Source organism: Gymnoscopelus braueri, assembly GCF_963280865.1.
Source record: "Gymnoscopelus braueri genome assembly, chromosome: 22".
Lineage (NCBI taxonomy): Eukaryota > Metazoa > Chordata > Actinopteri > Myctophiformes > Myctophidae > Gymnoscopelus > Gymnoscopelus braueri.
Genome location: NC_137624.1, coordinates 36,575,310 through 36,591,444, shown reverse-complemented (window position 1 = coordinate 36,591,444; position 16,135 = coordinate 36,575,310). Strand labels below are relative to the sequence as shown.

Below are 16,135 nucleotides of genomic sequence, written 5' to 3'. Positions count from 1 at the left end.
CTGTCTGTCTCTGTCTTCTAACCAAAATGCCAGGGCTGAATTTAAGTCCCAGTCCGGCCCTGCTAGTTTCTATATACTCCCATGTCAATCAATATGTACTGAATACACATTCAGTACATTCCCATGCTAATCAACACTGAGTATATGCTCTTAATGCATCAATGCTAAAATGTACTGAATACAGAATTTCAATACGCTTCCATGATAATGGCCAGGGAACAAAATTAACTCCACCAATGGTGTGTACATTGTCTTTGTCTGGTACATTACGGAGACTAACTAAAATAATTAGGAGCCGAATTCCAGAATGTTTGAATTTTCATGAAGAAAATTCTCAAGAAATGGCAACTGATGCCTTGTTGGTGATTCTGTCTAAACCCTACTTGATGATTAAAAAAGTGATACGCGTTGCACTTACAGGACCATTCCAACGGTAAACAAGTGCACCCAGAAACTGACATAAAATTGTGTAAAAGAAGAAGCGTTCTCAGTGGAAATGGGGAGAGTTGCGGCACCATCATAAGCTTAGATGGAGTCACATGCCTAAAAACTCAGCTACAAGCTAACAATGCCTCACGACGCAAAAGGTTTTCTACAAAACACTACACACGTACACTGATGTGATTGAGAGCAGGATGGAGGAATCCATTTTGTTCGTCTAATCTATATCCTCCCAAAGCTGGTCACAGAAAAGGGAAGTGTAAATCTTGCTGGTCAAATCCCAAGTGATGTATTCAAGCAATTAATGTGACTGACTGTCATAAATACACAAACAACCCATGAACACATTTTAACTGGGCTACAGCTCCTCCTACAGGCCAGCTCATCAAAATGAATCAAGACATCCTGGCTGCTCAACCAATTGCATCCAGCCCAACTATGTCATGCTCAGCGACACTTCGACACAAAGCCGGAGGAGCCAGGGTTCAAACCAGGGACCATCTGGTACCCAGGCGGCCGCTTTACCTCCTGAACCACTGCCCCCACTAGCTGAGATGTTCAGATGTGAGACAGTGATTGGTCAGTGTGGACACACTGACCAAAAATGTTGATCTTCACATTGTTATCATTATAGATACAGTACATAGATGAAAGGATATATAAAATACAGTTTTTAAAAGTAAATTAACACATCAGTTCAAGACTTACTAGTTTGCTAGTCCACGCCAGGATCAGTACCACCCAGATGACAATCCCTGTTATCAGTCCAGGCCGTCCACGGGCTGTGATCTCTATCTCTGAAATGCAATGATACAACTTTTGTCAACATAAAATGAAATCAAGCAAATCAACAGTGGTCGAGGCATAGTCATGTGGTACACACACAGTAAGTCACTCTAAGATAAATCTACATTTCCTTTGCTTATCAAGGAGCTCTGAGAAAGACATTGTTCTCCGTTGTTCTGGGTCCAGAGTGAAAGCAGGTTGACACATGGAGGAAGACTAGACTTTGTGATGAAATGACAACCTGATGTACTATTTGACATAAGCTGTTGTTGAGCAGAAAATGTTGAACCTCCATATTCATAATGTTTGTGTTTCTTTCATTAATTAATGCTGTATTTTATACTTCATTATATGCCACTGCTGCACAAAAGTGGCAAAAAATACCAGATCTACAAGTTCACAATGCATCGCATCCATTTGTGAGCTTGTAGATTTGCCATTTTTGCTATTTTTAAAGAATCTTCAAACATTTTGCCTATAAAAGGGACAGCAAGTTGATTCTGTCTGTCTGTGGCTTTTATAAATATTGAACCAATAAAGTATTAACAAGAGCTTGTTACTAAATAATAACTACATTAGAATCATTGGAACAGAAGTTATTTTTTATTTTTTTACATTTCCTGAAAAGTAACGGTTTTGGACATAGAAGGTTTCAACCCGACACGGACTATATTATTTGCAATGTGTCTACAACGTATTATGCAAAAGATACAATTGTGGATGATAATGTTGAGCGTATTGTTATATCAAATCTCTAGAACACGCATTTATATCAGCACCTGAACATTTGTTTTTGTTCTCTTTCTTGTCAGACATACATCATATAATATGATCATATATAATTTGATTTCCCATTGCTGAAAAACTGAATTGCACAAATGAAGTGACCACACTTTATCATGACACAAAAGCACAGCGTGTTGCGATGGTGTAGTTCGTTTTTCACTGTTCTGAGCTAAGCTATGCTCTGTCTTTACCACACAAATATACACACACACACACACACACACACACACAAAACTTACCTGCTGATTTGTCGACTTCTTGTTTACCTGGTGAGGGTGTAAAAGAAGAGGGTGAACACTTCTTACACATCAACAAAACACCACCACACATACTGTACACTTTTATGTGATTGGAGTGCCAGGATGGAGTAATCAGTTTTGTTAATCCAATCTCTATCCTCAGGGACGTAGCTTAGGGCCAAGGTCCAATGTTTTGGGTATAATGAGCTAACATAATTTCTGTTTTTATGCATGACACAATAATGCAGAACCAACTAATATAAGTAAACAGAAGTGTTTAAAAACAGCAGGTAAAATGTGCCACAGGAAAATCGCGTTCATGTACTAGCGGATTGTTCGATATAACAATATCAATGACATGGGAGGAGTTATTATTTGTGACCTATCATATACTCGGTCTCAAGACGTTGCTTATTTTGGCAAAACCGCATAATGGTTTTCGAGTTGTTTTTGCAGATGTGTACACTACGTTTCTCTTAATACACTACACTACAACAGACATTTCAGTGTTGTGGAATGTCCTTTTTGTTTCGATCGAGACTGCAGTTTGTTAAAATGACACAACACGAAGCGACTCGAATCCATTCACTCAGTGCTATAAGAAATGCGGGAAGAAAATGACAGCCATTATGCAAAAGAAAAACAATCAACCAGTCAGTCAATCAGTTTTCAGAAATACAGCTGCACTCGGGTTGTACTCAGGTTGTACTGTCTAAAGTCTCGCAATGCAACGCGTTGGGCTTTTTATTTATTTTTATTTTTGCAGAATGTTTGCCCAGAATAGGGATGGATGCTAGGAGTTCATGTGGTTAAAAGCCTTGATTCAAATTTTTCATGTACAGTAGTGTAATAACTCAATTGCCCCACTTAGTGGCTGAAACTGGTATTTTTTTATGGCTGTAAGCAGGCCTGGAATTTCGTCATGTTATGGGCACAGCCACTTGGCCTTTGGTGGCGTACATTTTTTGAGGGCACAAACATCAAATGCCAGGGCAGGAAGGCCATCAAATAAAACCATTTTAATGATGATCATTTTGGATGATAGCACCAAACAAAAATAAATATCAAACAAGCCTAGTATGTACAGTTGCTACAGTAGAGACTCATATTCAGAATGAACAGAACACAAACCTGCAGCATGAAATAACTATCAACAATAAACAATTTATAATGGCTACAAAGACTAACTTTGCACTGCATTAAAGTAGACATACTTTCTGTTAGACCAGTGGTAGAGTAAGAGTAACTGTGTATATTCACTAGGATTTGGTATCATTTGGGTTTTATCCGATAGCGGTGCTAAACCAGTATTTTCTAAACGGTCCGGTGCCTAATGGCTGTCTGAACAGATACTTTGATAGATACTAATTAAAGGCACAAAACAATGGCATTAATGCAAGGTTTGTTCTAAAGTAACCTGATGATACGGTTTTGATTTCTCTCTTAGATAGTTCCAGTGATCCGGGACTGCACCTATTTTCACAATATTTATCTGGTTGTAGTAACATACCATCTTTTGTCATGGAAAGAACATATTGAATTAGTGGGTAAGAAGACAAAGCAAAGAGTCTATTTCCTTTGCTATCAGAGTATAATAACAGTATGCTAAGGTTGGCAAGGAATATCAGTTTGATAAAACACTAGCAATGTTTTGTATGGAGAATATAGGTTGCTGCCTTCAGGAAGGAGATGCGGTGTTCCAACATACAATAATAATAATAATACATTTTATTTGTATTGCACTTTACATTTGAAACAAACCTCAAAGTGCTACAGTACATAATAAAACAAGATAAAGAAAACCATTTGCAAGAAAAAGTATAAAACAGGTTAAAAACAAGTTTAAAAACACGTTTAAAAAGGAGAAGCAGGGTTATTAAAACCGGCTTAAAAAGCTAACCAAATGCTTTGTTAAAATGGTAGGTTTTTAGTGCTCTCTTAAAAGTGTTCACAGATTGAGGAGCTCTGAGATGGTCTGGGAGTGAGTTATAGTGCGGAGGTTGGTGTGCCGTTCCTTAAGCTTGTTAGTATTTCCGGAGCGGAGGCTGCGGGTGGCGGTTTGTGGTTCGATCAATTCCTTGAGGTAGGGGGGGGGGGCATTTCCGTAGATGCACTGGTGTGTTAACAGGGTGATTTTGAATTCTGTCCGGGAGGAGATGGGAAGCCAGTGCAGTGATTTGAGAATGGGGGTGATGTGCTCGTATTTGCGCACTCTCGTCAGGATCCTAGCAGCGCTGTTCTGTACGTATTGGAGCTTTTGAAGGCTCTTGCTAGGGATCCCGACGAGAAGTGCATTACAGTAGTCCAACCTGGAGGAGACAAAGGCGTGGACCAACTTTTCGGCGTCAGGAAGAGTGAGGGTGGGGCGGAGTTTAGCTATATTTCTAAGGTGGAAGAAGGATGTTCAGTTTTGCAGAGGTGTTTGATGTGGGTCTCATAGTTGAGGCAGGGGTCCATTTTGACGCCCAGATTGGTGACAACTGATGAGAGGGGAAGGTCCTGGCCGGAGAAGGTGATGCTTGTTATGGGGGATGATTTAACTTGGTGTGGGGTGCCGATGAGAATGGCCTCGGTTTTGGAGCTGTTGAGTTGTAGAAAGTTGTGTTTCATCCACGCCTTTATCTCCTTCAGGCAGACAATAAGGTCAGACTGAAGGCTGAGTGGTGGACATTGCTCTTGTCTTTATGTTTTTATGAATGTAATTTCGTTTTTTTGTGTAATTTCAAATGTGTGTACTTCATATGTGTTGCATGGATCGCAAATTTCAGTGTGAGCTGACAATAAAGTATTATCGTATCGTATCGTTTGCATGCCTGAATGTTGTTGACTAGTCACTTCTGTTACCTGTAATGTTCGTTTTGGAGTACCAGAGTCAAATTGACAGCTACAGCATTTAAGTGGCACCAAAATTAAGCACCAAAATCTTGATCCGGTAGTTATAACCGGACATAATTTGACCAGTTTCCATTCTGGCACAGAGTTTTGGTACCCAACCCTAGTATTCACCAGTGAGAAACTCACCAGAGTGATGTTATTGGGGTGCAAGAGAGAATATGATACTAGATACTGGTCTGACAAAAGCAAGTATTTGTACTTAAATGTAGCTCTGTCTTTTTAGCCGTTTGTTTCACTGGAGTATATAGAATGATACAGTATATAGCATTATGTTACACTGACTAAATACAGTCTTACAGTACGGCAAAGTTGTTTATAGAGGTTGGTCAAGGTGTTAAAAGGTGATGGAAATATTCATTACCTGGAATGTCATGGTGTATCTCATCACTGCGGTTGATGTGTGGTTGATGAACTCTGCAGGTCACGTTCCCTGCTTGCTTCACCGTCACGTTGCGCCGGGCAACGTAACAGTATTTGGACTGGGAATAGCTGACTGTCTCTGAGGATCCAGCGGTGAGGTTGTTTCCCTCACTGTCCAGCCAAGACATCTCAGGTTTTGGATACCAGCACCCGGAATCAATGTCAAAGATAAGCCATCGTCGTTTGGTCCGTTTTCAGAGATCACTGGCTGAGACACTTCCCCTGCAAAAACAAATAAACATGATTATGATCATGATCTATCTATCTATCATTTGAACAGAAGGATTTGGGTAAAAAGCCATCCATCTATCTACAGAATGCATGTGAATGGGCCTGGGGGCATAGGCCACATGCAGCCTCCACCTTTACTTAATGTGGCCTGCGGGTCATATTCTGAATACTGATATATTACTGATTTCAGCTGTTCCAATTCCAAACATGCAAGTTTACATGACCGATTTTAATTACTACAGTAAGAGAATCTAAATCTAATCTTACCAACAAGGAGCTGGATGAAACAGCTCAGGCCCAGGGTTGGAACAAAACACCTGAATATCCCCTCGTCTGAGAGTTGCACCATGGACAGCTTCAGTGAGATGTTACCATGATGCAGCTCCACAACAAAAAGGGACGTTCTCTGTTCATACAAAGGGTTCAGAAGGCCGGGTTCAGAAATCGTACGGCCCTGTTGGCGGACGTGCACGTCTACTGGATTCAGGTCAGGTCTTGACCAGTCCACTGTCATCTTGTACATGTCAACAGGAGGCCAGATGTGACAAGGAAGGATCACATCGTCCCCCACTTTGGCCAACACAGGAGACGACCCGTTCACCTGAGGGTGTCCTTGGAACAAAAAACAAAAGGTCTTTAGTACATTTCACATTTCAATCTTTATTTAGACAGATGTATGCTGTTTGTTTGCTCAGTTTAATAACACATTCAATTGCTCAACAAATGTTCCCTTTTTAAGAGGTATTTCTTTGTGACATCACAAAAAGAGCTTACTATGTAACCCTGCTCAGGTTGTGTGTCTGTCTGTCTGTCTGTGTGTCTGTCTGTGTGCATGCACTACCTATGTAGAGGGCGCCAGAGTGCAGGAATTTGCAGAAAAGAGAAAAAAAAGCCAATCTACGAGATCACAACGCGTTGCCCTGCACCGCGTTGTGAGCTTGTAGATCTGCTATTTTCGTCGCGGGTTGTGCGGCGGCGAGCAAACCAAGAATAAATGAATCAAGGGTTACCTCCTACTTGGGGCTGCGGCTGTCCAAACCCACCGAAGGTGCTGGGCTGCTGCTGCTGTTGCTGCTGCTGCTGCTGCTGCTGCTGCTGCTGTTGCTGCAGCTGCTGTTGCTGTTGTAGCTGTTGCTGCTGCTGTTGCTGTTGCTGCTGTCCAAAGCCTCCACCCTGCTGGGCTAGGCCACCGAATGATGGAGCGCTCTGAGTGGCTACACACACACACACACACACACACACACACACACACACACACACACACACACACACACACACACACACACACACACACACACACACACACACACACACACACACACACAATGTTCTCTCCCCATCACAGTGAAATAACACGGATTACAAGTCCGTAAATACACAATATTTTCGAGCTGCGTTCGCTTCCAGCGTTCGCGCGTCTTACTTGTGTTTTATATTTTACATCTTTTTTTATTTTATATAACTCTATTTATGACAATAGTTTCTTTGACACAAATCTGATACAGGCAAACCACAGATTTAATAATCAAACTCATCCTGATGTGCCAATGCCAGAAAGCTACCTATGAGTCATAGGATTATGCTCCTGCAGAAACTGACAAAATGGTGGGCAGCTAGAATCAGCAAAGAGGCCAAACATACAGTAGTATGGTCCAAAGCAGTGGTTCTCAACCTGTGGGTCGGGACCCCCATATGATTTTGGGGGTCCCCACTCCCAGATGACGGTGAAGTGACAATTTAAGGACTTTTAAGACCTTTCTAATACCAAAACTAGAAAAAGTGCTCCTCGGAGCACTGCCAGACCCCTAGTGGTTGAAATCTGAAGATCAGAGCGCTACGTCACGCGAAGCTTGGCCAATCATGGGACAGGTAGGAAAAGAGGGACAGACCGACCGACAAAGCCTCCTGTAGGCCGACCACCCCCTGGGTCTGGCAAAAAGGGGGGGAAAGACCATTACAGAATCAAAAGTAATCAACAAACTATAGGCTACTATAAAAGCTGGTCAAACATTGGCCAAATAGTTAAATAATATAAGAAAGAGGCCAAAATTGTGAAAATAGCCGAGCTTGTAGATCTGCTATTTTCACAATATTTATCTGTGGAACCGAGTCAAACATAATGTAATGCCTCAACTACTACAATTCCACTACAATTCCAAGTGCTTGTCAGGGTGGGGGGGTGCTTGTCAGGGTGGGGGGGTCCCCAGTTCAAATATGATTCTTTTTGGGGGTCACAGCCTGAAAGAACTGGTCCAAAGAACGCCAAAACATACACTGCAACTCCCCCTGACACCCTCACCCCATCTTCAAACTAGTCCAGTGACTCTGATTAGGCTGAGCAAGAGTCATGATGCGGCGTGTTGTGAAGTTGTAGATCTGATATTGCGATTGTTTGCCCCAGAATAGGCCAGGACACCAGGGTTCATGTGGTTAAGATAAGAATGATCAATAAAGTTAAATTAAAATACTTTTTTTATGTGCTGAAAACAGAACTGTAATTCCGTTTTCATGCATCATTTATATTTAAATTCAGTTTGTATTAAAAACAGATTTTAAATATAAAAATGTTTAAATGTATACATTTATGAATATGTTAACAGAAGATACATGTATTACACTTAATACATGTTTTACAATTATGAAAATGTAATTGACATTGAAATAAAAAGAAATATATAGAAATATATAGAATTACATAATTACAATTACACCTACAGTAGTATGTTTTACAGCGTTTATATACCCATATTTATATTTTCAAATAGCTAAAGTATAGATAGAGCTGAAGTGGTAAATGTATGTTTTGTAACAAGAATCAAAATCTACAACTAACTAAAGTTTTCAAATAATTGTAGTGGAGTAAAAGAACAATATTTGCCTGTGAGATGTAGTGGAGTGGAAGTAAAAGTACTGAAATTGGAAATGCACCAGTAAAGTAAAAAATACCTAAAAAGTGTAGTTAAGTAGGCCTACAGTACTTGAGTAAATGTACTTAGTTACTTTACACCGATGGTCAATGCGACATACAAAACGATTATTGGGAACACGACAGGCAGTGCTACTGAGCTTCTCCGGGCAGAGGAGACATAATTATTGGTTCTGGGCTGGCAGCATCGCGCCCCCAGCTGAAACCATACTGGAAGTAGCCGTCATTATAAAGTCTTGTTTTTTGCCGTTTTGCTGCTCTTGGCTCGTCAGCCACGGCCTCCTGTATCAATTGCTCACAGTGTGTAACGTTTGTTCCCTTAAGAATAAACTTATCCATATTTATTTCACTCTCATAGCTCCCGAAATCTGCTAACAGGTACTAGGAAGAACGATGTTGTGTTGTCTTTTATTTTTCTCTCTCGCGGTTGTTTTCCAACCCAGTGAGTACTCGTTTTGCTTCAGCGGCTTGCACAGCGGCTTGCACAGGGGAGGATCACGAGCCCATAGGCCAGTGCTCTCTGCGCGCCTGCCTTGTTGAAGTAATAAAAACAAGTGCTCCTTAGCCTGACACTCCACGAAGGAGCATAAATGAAAATTCAGGCGTGGAATGAATTTTCACCTTCAAGCAACTTCAAATAGGGGACGAGTGATGTTGTATGTAAGTATAAGCTAGCGCGTTTGCTATTTATTCTCCCACAGATGTTGCGAGGTAAACTTGAGATAATAGCCGTTTTGGTTAGAACTGACTGAAAATAACTTTGTACTTCACTTTTTAAATGATATTAAATATGTTGTATTACATTGAAAAAATGTAATAAAAAATGTCCAAAATACATTCAAAAAAATCCAAATATCATCAAATTTTCGCGGCACCCCTGGACTGCCGTCGCACCCACTTTGAGAACCCCTGGCCTAGGCTATGTCACATAGCCTATTAAAGCACAGTTCAACGACACAAGTTTGTCCCAGTGAGCAAACCACATACACAATCTGACTGTTCTGTTGTCATAACTTTAGTACAACTGAATAGACATAATACAAATGTTTTGTCACAGAAGACTATAGGCACAGTCGACACAATGTTGGTATGCACTACATCGATCCCTATGATATGCCCCCTCGGTGTCGTCACGAAAATAACTGAATTATAATAATAATGTAATAAACGCGATATAACGTTACCTGTCGCAGATGATATGTACCAGACAGTACATATCGTTAGCAGGAGGACCATTTGGAAATAAGTCATCGTGTTGAAAAAAAGAGAGACGGGTGGATGGCAATATGCCGATATGCCGAGTACGTCGTTCCTCAACTTGTCAACAGTGAACAGTGAACATTGCAGAACACTGAACAGTACATAACATGTAGCAGCCCCGGGAAAAGTTCCCGGGGCTGCGATTCGCATTTCGCAGCCCCGGGAACAGGCAATGACGTGGGGTTGATTAGCCAATAGCAGGCCGTACAAGAGATCTGCCTTACGGTGACATAGGTGACCTGCTGAAATATGTGACCAATCTTTTGTTCACATCAACTTCACATAACTCACGTTGACAAATCTGGCAATAGCCTGCGCGTGGCCTAAATACCACTAGGTTTAACTCTATTGATAAAAAAAACAGCAGTGATTTACGTTCAGACACAGATGTTATGTGAAGTCCACAAGATGGTCACATATTTCGACAGGTCACCAGTTTCATCGTAACACGGATATGTGCCTCGTAATGCACATCCGTTCTAGAGAGCATCAGCTGAGCATCTACATCCGTGTCTAATAATAACAGAGTCAGGCAAAGGACTACAAACTCCCGGACGACAGGACCGGCGACCCTTAAACATTTGAAACGACAACCATGCCATAGATTGGCGCGATTGTGAACACAGTTTCCACTGTCTTCACCCCCTTCAACTACCGGGCAAAGTGTCTTATTAAAAAAAACTACAAAATGACGCAATTCATCTGCGACGGTAACCAAATTAAGGTAAACAAACATATGCAGCACAGTGGGCGCACACAAGCGTTCTACGTGAAATGGTTACGTTAACAGCAATATATTCTAACTGTTAATCATAGGTAGGTACCTGTACATATTATGTTTATGATGTTTTTCATCTAGCTAGGTGTGTTGGCATACTGTAAGAAGCGGATACAAGTAAGTAATTCTAGGGTTCCGATGCAGTCAAACATTGTACCATTTACATGTAATTAAGTGGCGTCACTCGCTGTACCAGTGGTGGAAAAAGTACTCACATTTGTTACTTAAGTTAAAGTATCAATACTGCAACTATACTCTGTTAAATAAAAGTCTGGAATTCAAAATGTACTTGAGTAAAAGTACAAACATATTGGTATCAAAATGTACTTAAAGTACCAAAAGTAGAAAGTACTAATTATGCAGAATGTCCAATTTCACAAGTTTTCAAATGTATAAAAAATCTTTTGAAAATAGCAGATCTAAGCGCGCAATGCATTGCATCGCACGCATTGTGAGCTTGTAGATCGGCTATTTTCAAATGGCCGAAATGCAAAGGGCTGTTGTGGGTAATACATATTTTGTAATAATCAAAATCTACAAAGTATTTAGTAGTTAAAGTTTTCAAATAAATGTACTGGAGTAAAAGTATAATATTTTCATCTGAGGTGTAATGGAGTAAAAGTACTGAAATTTGGAAATACTCCAGTAAAGTAAAAATACCTCAAAATTGTACTGTGACGTAGGTCTACCTATTTCCGTAATCAGTGCATCATCATCGCCGCATTGTGCACAACAATAGCCGGCTACAATATTTTTAAACTGTAGCTATATCAAATGTTGCACAAAATCAGATGGTCCCCACAATTGTTGTGCATTGATGCCATTTGTGGAAAGTAACTAAGTACATTTACTCAAGTACTTTACTTAAGTACAATTGAGGTATGTTTACTTGACTGGAGTTTCCAATTTTCAATACTTCTCCGCTACATCTCAGAGGCAAATATTGTAATATTTTTTTTGTATACATTTGAAAACTTGTGAAATAGGACATTCTACACAATGAGTACGTTCTACTTTAGGTACTTTAAGTACATTTTGATACCAATACCTTTTATTCAAGTGAATTTTGAATGCAGGACTTTTACTTGTGACAGAGTATTTCTACATTGCAATATTGATACTTTTCTTAAGTAAGAAATGTGAGTACTTTTTCCACCACTGATAAATACAGTGTTTTCATAAGCTAACAACCACTCCTTTTATCCTCATCAGGCATGTGCAAGCATATGGAGCCAGCCAACCTGTCTTCTTAGCATCTGAACTGAAGGATTGCAGTTGCAGTCATCGTTTTAACTAGTTATTAATTTCTTGAAGATGATTGATTGACTGATATAAAATATACCAGATGTTTTTCTAATAAAGTTCATATCAAGTAAGAAGCCAATGTGTTTATCACTGATGTGTGAGTCTTCTCATCTCTAGAGGACGTTTCCACAACATTATACTGCATTGACTGTATATTCTATTTAAATGTGCAACTGTAAAAGAAAGGTATAAGTTGTGATCAAGCAGAACGTTATTCCAGAGTACATTCCTATGGTCTGCTACTGTATGTTCATTCTAACAATTTAAAGTTGACTTGCTATCAGTGGTTTTCAACCAGTGGTCCGGGACCACCAGTGGTCATTGGGGGGGGTGCCAGGGGGTCCCCAGCCAAATTAGTCTACATAGCGTCACAATGATTTTAACCACTTAGCATTGGCTATTCAAAAATAGCAGATATACAAGCTCATAGCGCAGCACCGAGTGCCGTGCTATGAGCTTGTAGATCTGCTACTTTTGAAAAGTCTTGAAAATGTCTGCATATCTTTGAATATATATATATATATATATATATATATATATATATATATATATATATATATATATATATATATATATATATATATATATATATATATATATATAGATATAAGCGAACATTTGAAACTCAAATCTTTGCTTCTGGGGGTCCCTGGCACAAAACATTTTCAGATGGGGGTCCACGGCCAAATATATATCAATTTAGGGGTCCTTGACATGAAAAAAGTTGAAAACCACTGCCATAGAATAGATAGATTAATAGTAGCCTACCCGAGTTCTCGCTAACGAATCTATGCCATGAATCCGTCTCACCGCCCTTCAAGGTTTGTTATAACTTTGTAATATGAGGCAGAGACACTGTTGCATACAGCTGCTTGCTGAATGAATAGCCGGGAACAACGGTACAGCACATGCGCACATGCACTGGCGTGTGGGAAGCAGTGGCGTACGCACCATAGAGGCAGGGCAGGCGGCCGCCTGCTCAACTAAAATCTCACCTCTCCTAGAAAATAAAGTAAAAGACTGACCGAAAAACAGGCAGTGAAAAAAATCCAAACAGAATAGTGTCCGTCGGACCAATGGCCCGCCTCCTCGTCCATTCCCCTAACTCTATGGCTGGGTGACAGTGGTGGAAAAAGTACTCAAATTCTTTACTTAAGTAAAAGTACCAATACTGCAATATAAAAATACTCTGTTACAAGTAAAAGTCCAGAATTAAAAATGTACTTGAGTAAAAGTACAAAAGTATTGGCATCAAAATGTACTTAAAGTACCAAAAGTACTAAATATTTGAAAATAGCCGATCTACAAGCTCACAACGCGTCGCGATGCCACGCGTTGTGAGCTTGTAGATCTGCTATTTTCAAATAGCCTACTGTAGGTATAAAATAGGGCTAAAGTGGTTAATGTATGTTTTATAATATAGTTTATATCTGAAAAGTAACTAGTAACTAAAGTTTTCAAGTAAATGTAGTGGAGTAGAAGTACAATATTTGCCTCTGAGATGTAGTAAAAGTATTGGAAATTGGAAATACTCAAGTAAAGTACAAATACCTCAAAATTGTACTTAAGTACAGTACTTAAGTAAATGTACTTAGTTACTTTCCACCACTGCTGGGTGAGCAACTCAAAGGAGATTTCGGGTGCCCTCTCTTATTATTTTTAACTCTATGGTCCATTCACGCAGGCAGGCAGCTACCGTATCCATTCAGCAGAGCGACCCCCGCCTATAGTGATGCAAATGTGGGGACCAGTGTGCTCAACAACGGTTAACCCATGTGCGTTGGTAGTGTTGTTAAATCATGAATCACGTTTTATTTGTCACTACTCATACAGGTATGCCTTACAAGTAGCGAAATACTGTGGTGCTGCTACAACAATAACACTAATATAAAGCAAAACTAAGTCTAAGATACGATAAAAAAAAATAATAATAAAATAAGTCTGGCAGTAGCCTATCCACATCAGCATGGGCAGAGATGGCCCTGTTTGGAACCTCACTCTCCACGATAGCAGAGTGAGGTTCCAAACAGGGCAGAGAGAAAAATTCTATACTTAGTAGTAGTAGTAGGCTATTTTATACTAATAAAGCAGTATAGTGTGTTAGACACGTTACCTGATCTGAGATCCACTACGGTTTGCAACCTCCCTTAAAATAATAATTCTGCATGTTGTTGGGATTGTATATCTGTCTAATATAACAGCAATCCAAGAAGTCACTTTTGCTATTAAACTGCAGCATGGTTCGTTGAGCCGTTGGAAAGCCCGGGCTTACATTGAGCTGAGCTCCCTACACCCGTTTCAGTTTCAGCCGTAGCCATGGTTCACATGACGCTTGTATACAAGCGTCATGGTGCCGAGTCCCCCTGGTCTAAAGTTGTGTTCGATTTTTTCACATTGCCATCTCTCACATAAACATAAACGTTCAGATTTCAAATGTAAAGTGCTTACCACCGAGCAACGGATGTTACAAGGCGATGCGGACCGCGATGAGTACCCGTATCTCCCGTATTGTTCAATAAAAAGCATTTTAATTCCATCGCCGGCCATTTTCTCCAAATTGTCTCCGATACTTTCAACCATGCGACACTAATGGTTGGGAGGTGTATTGCACTCTGATACATTACAAAACCAAAAAAAAAAAAAAAGAAAATGGCCGGCGATGGAATTAAAATGCTTTTTATTGAACAATACGGGAGATACGGGTACTCATCGCGGTCCGCATCGCCTTGTAACATCCGTGGCTCGGTGGTAAGCACTTTATATTTGAAATCTGAACGTTTATGTTTATGTGAGAGATGGCAATGTGAAAAAATCGAACACAACTTTAGACCAGGGGGACTCGGCACCATGACTGTCATGGTATGACAGTCATGTTTCAGGGCTATTTCAGCCGATACGTTATCTCTATGGTTTCAGCCAATCAAAAGCCATGTCTTAGTTACTGCTACAACTCGCCTCCTACGGAACATACAAAACGTGTGCATGGCATCTTTCCAATGGTTTGTGCCCCGCCCCTACCCTTACCCAGTGTTTGAATGTAATTCAGAACCTTCCCCTTTCTCTCTCCCCTCTACTGTAGCTAAAGCAGATCACCACTTACTTGAAACAGCATGCACACACTTTTTAATCAATTAGGAATCTGTTATTAATAGCAATCACAGATATGTGCTTGTTACTGTAGATTAGATTCACTTTATTGATTCCCGAGGGGAAAAAGTTACACAGAAGATAAATGGAAATGTTGATTTTTTTTCAGTGGTGGAAACTGGAAAGTAATTAAGTAGATTTACTCAAGTAAACCACATGTGCAATACTTGAGTATCTCATTTTGTGAGCCAAATATATTAAACTTGCCACCTCAGTCCTGTAAAAATCTCAACTTGCCTGGAAATGATCAGACTCTGGCTGTGACATTACCAATTAGAATATAGTAATAGTATAAGTAATGTTCAGATTATGTGTAATAACAAACTTTATTCCGTTTTGACAAAGTGCATCAAACAAAACTTATTTGTCATGAAATAATTTCTTATATCACTATGTCATTACACACAAACGCCTAGAAAATAACTCATCAGGAACACAGAACTCCATGAAGCTCATTGCCTTGCTTTGCATTGCCTTGCCTTGCTTTCAAGGCAATATTGATGTGAACACTCAGAAATGTGTGGTTATTTTTACTGTGTGGTTGGTTGATTGATTGATGACTGACTGACTGAATACATGACTTTTGAACAAGGCATGAACACTGCCTACCTGACATAATTTTCTAACCACTGTATGTGTCTGTTGTTGTTTTTACCTTCCTATGCTGCACAAACTGGTCTTTGAAACAACACCTTAACATTGTACCTGCCTAATGGCATGTGATGCTAATGTTTCTAAAATAACATGCTAATGTAATAAATGTCATGTATACATGCTTTCACATACACTATCTGTATGTATATATCTTTATTTGTTATTTAACCTGTTTGCTATCTCTTTGCTCTCACTACCGGTGTCATCTCTCTTCTCACGGAATACTACAAAACAATGGGGGAAAAATAATGTCACCCTCTGCTTTAC

The 16,135-nt window shown here is 39.9% G+C and overlaps 1 long non-coding RNA gene across 1 annotated transcript; it reads right to left on the bottom strand.

The window, feature by feature from the left end:
• Positions 1–2,252: 2,252 nt before the first annotated feature.
• LOC308077832 lies at positions 2,253–6,378 on the bottom strand. Its single transcript, XR_013932453.1, has 3 exons — positions 6,066–6,378; positions 5,509–5,789; positions 2,253–2,279 (listed from the first exon to the last, which is right to left on the bottom strand). It is a non-coding gene; the product is annotated as an uncharacterized lncRNA (long non-coding RNA).
• Positions 6,379–16,135: the final 9,757 nt, after the last annotated feature.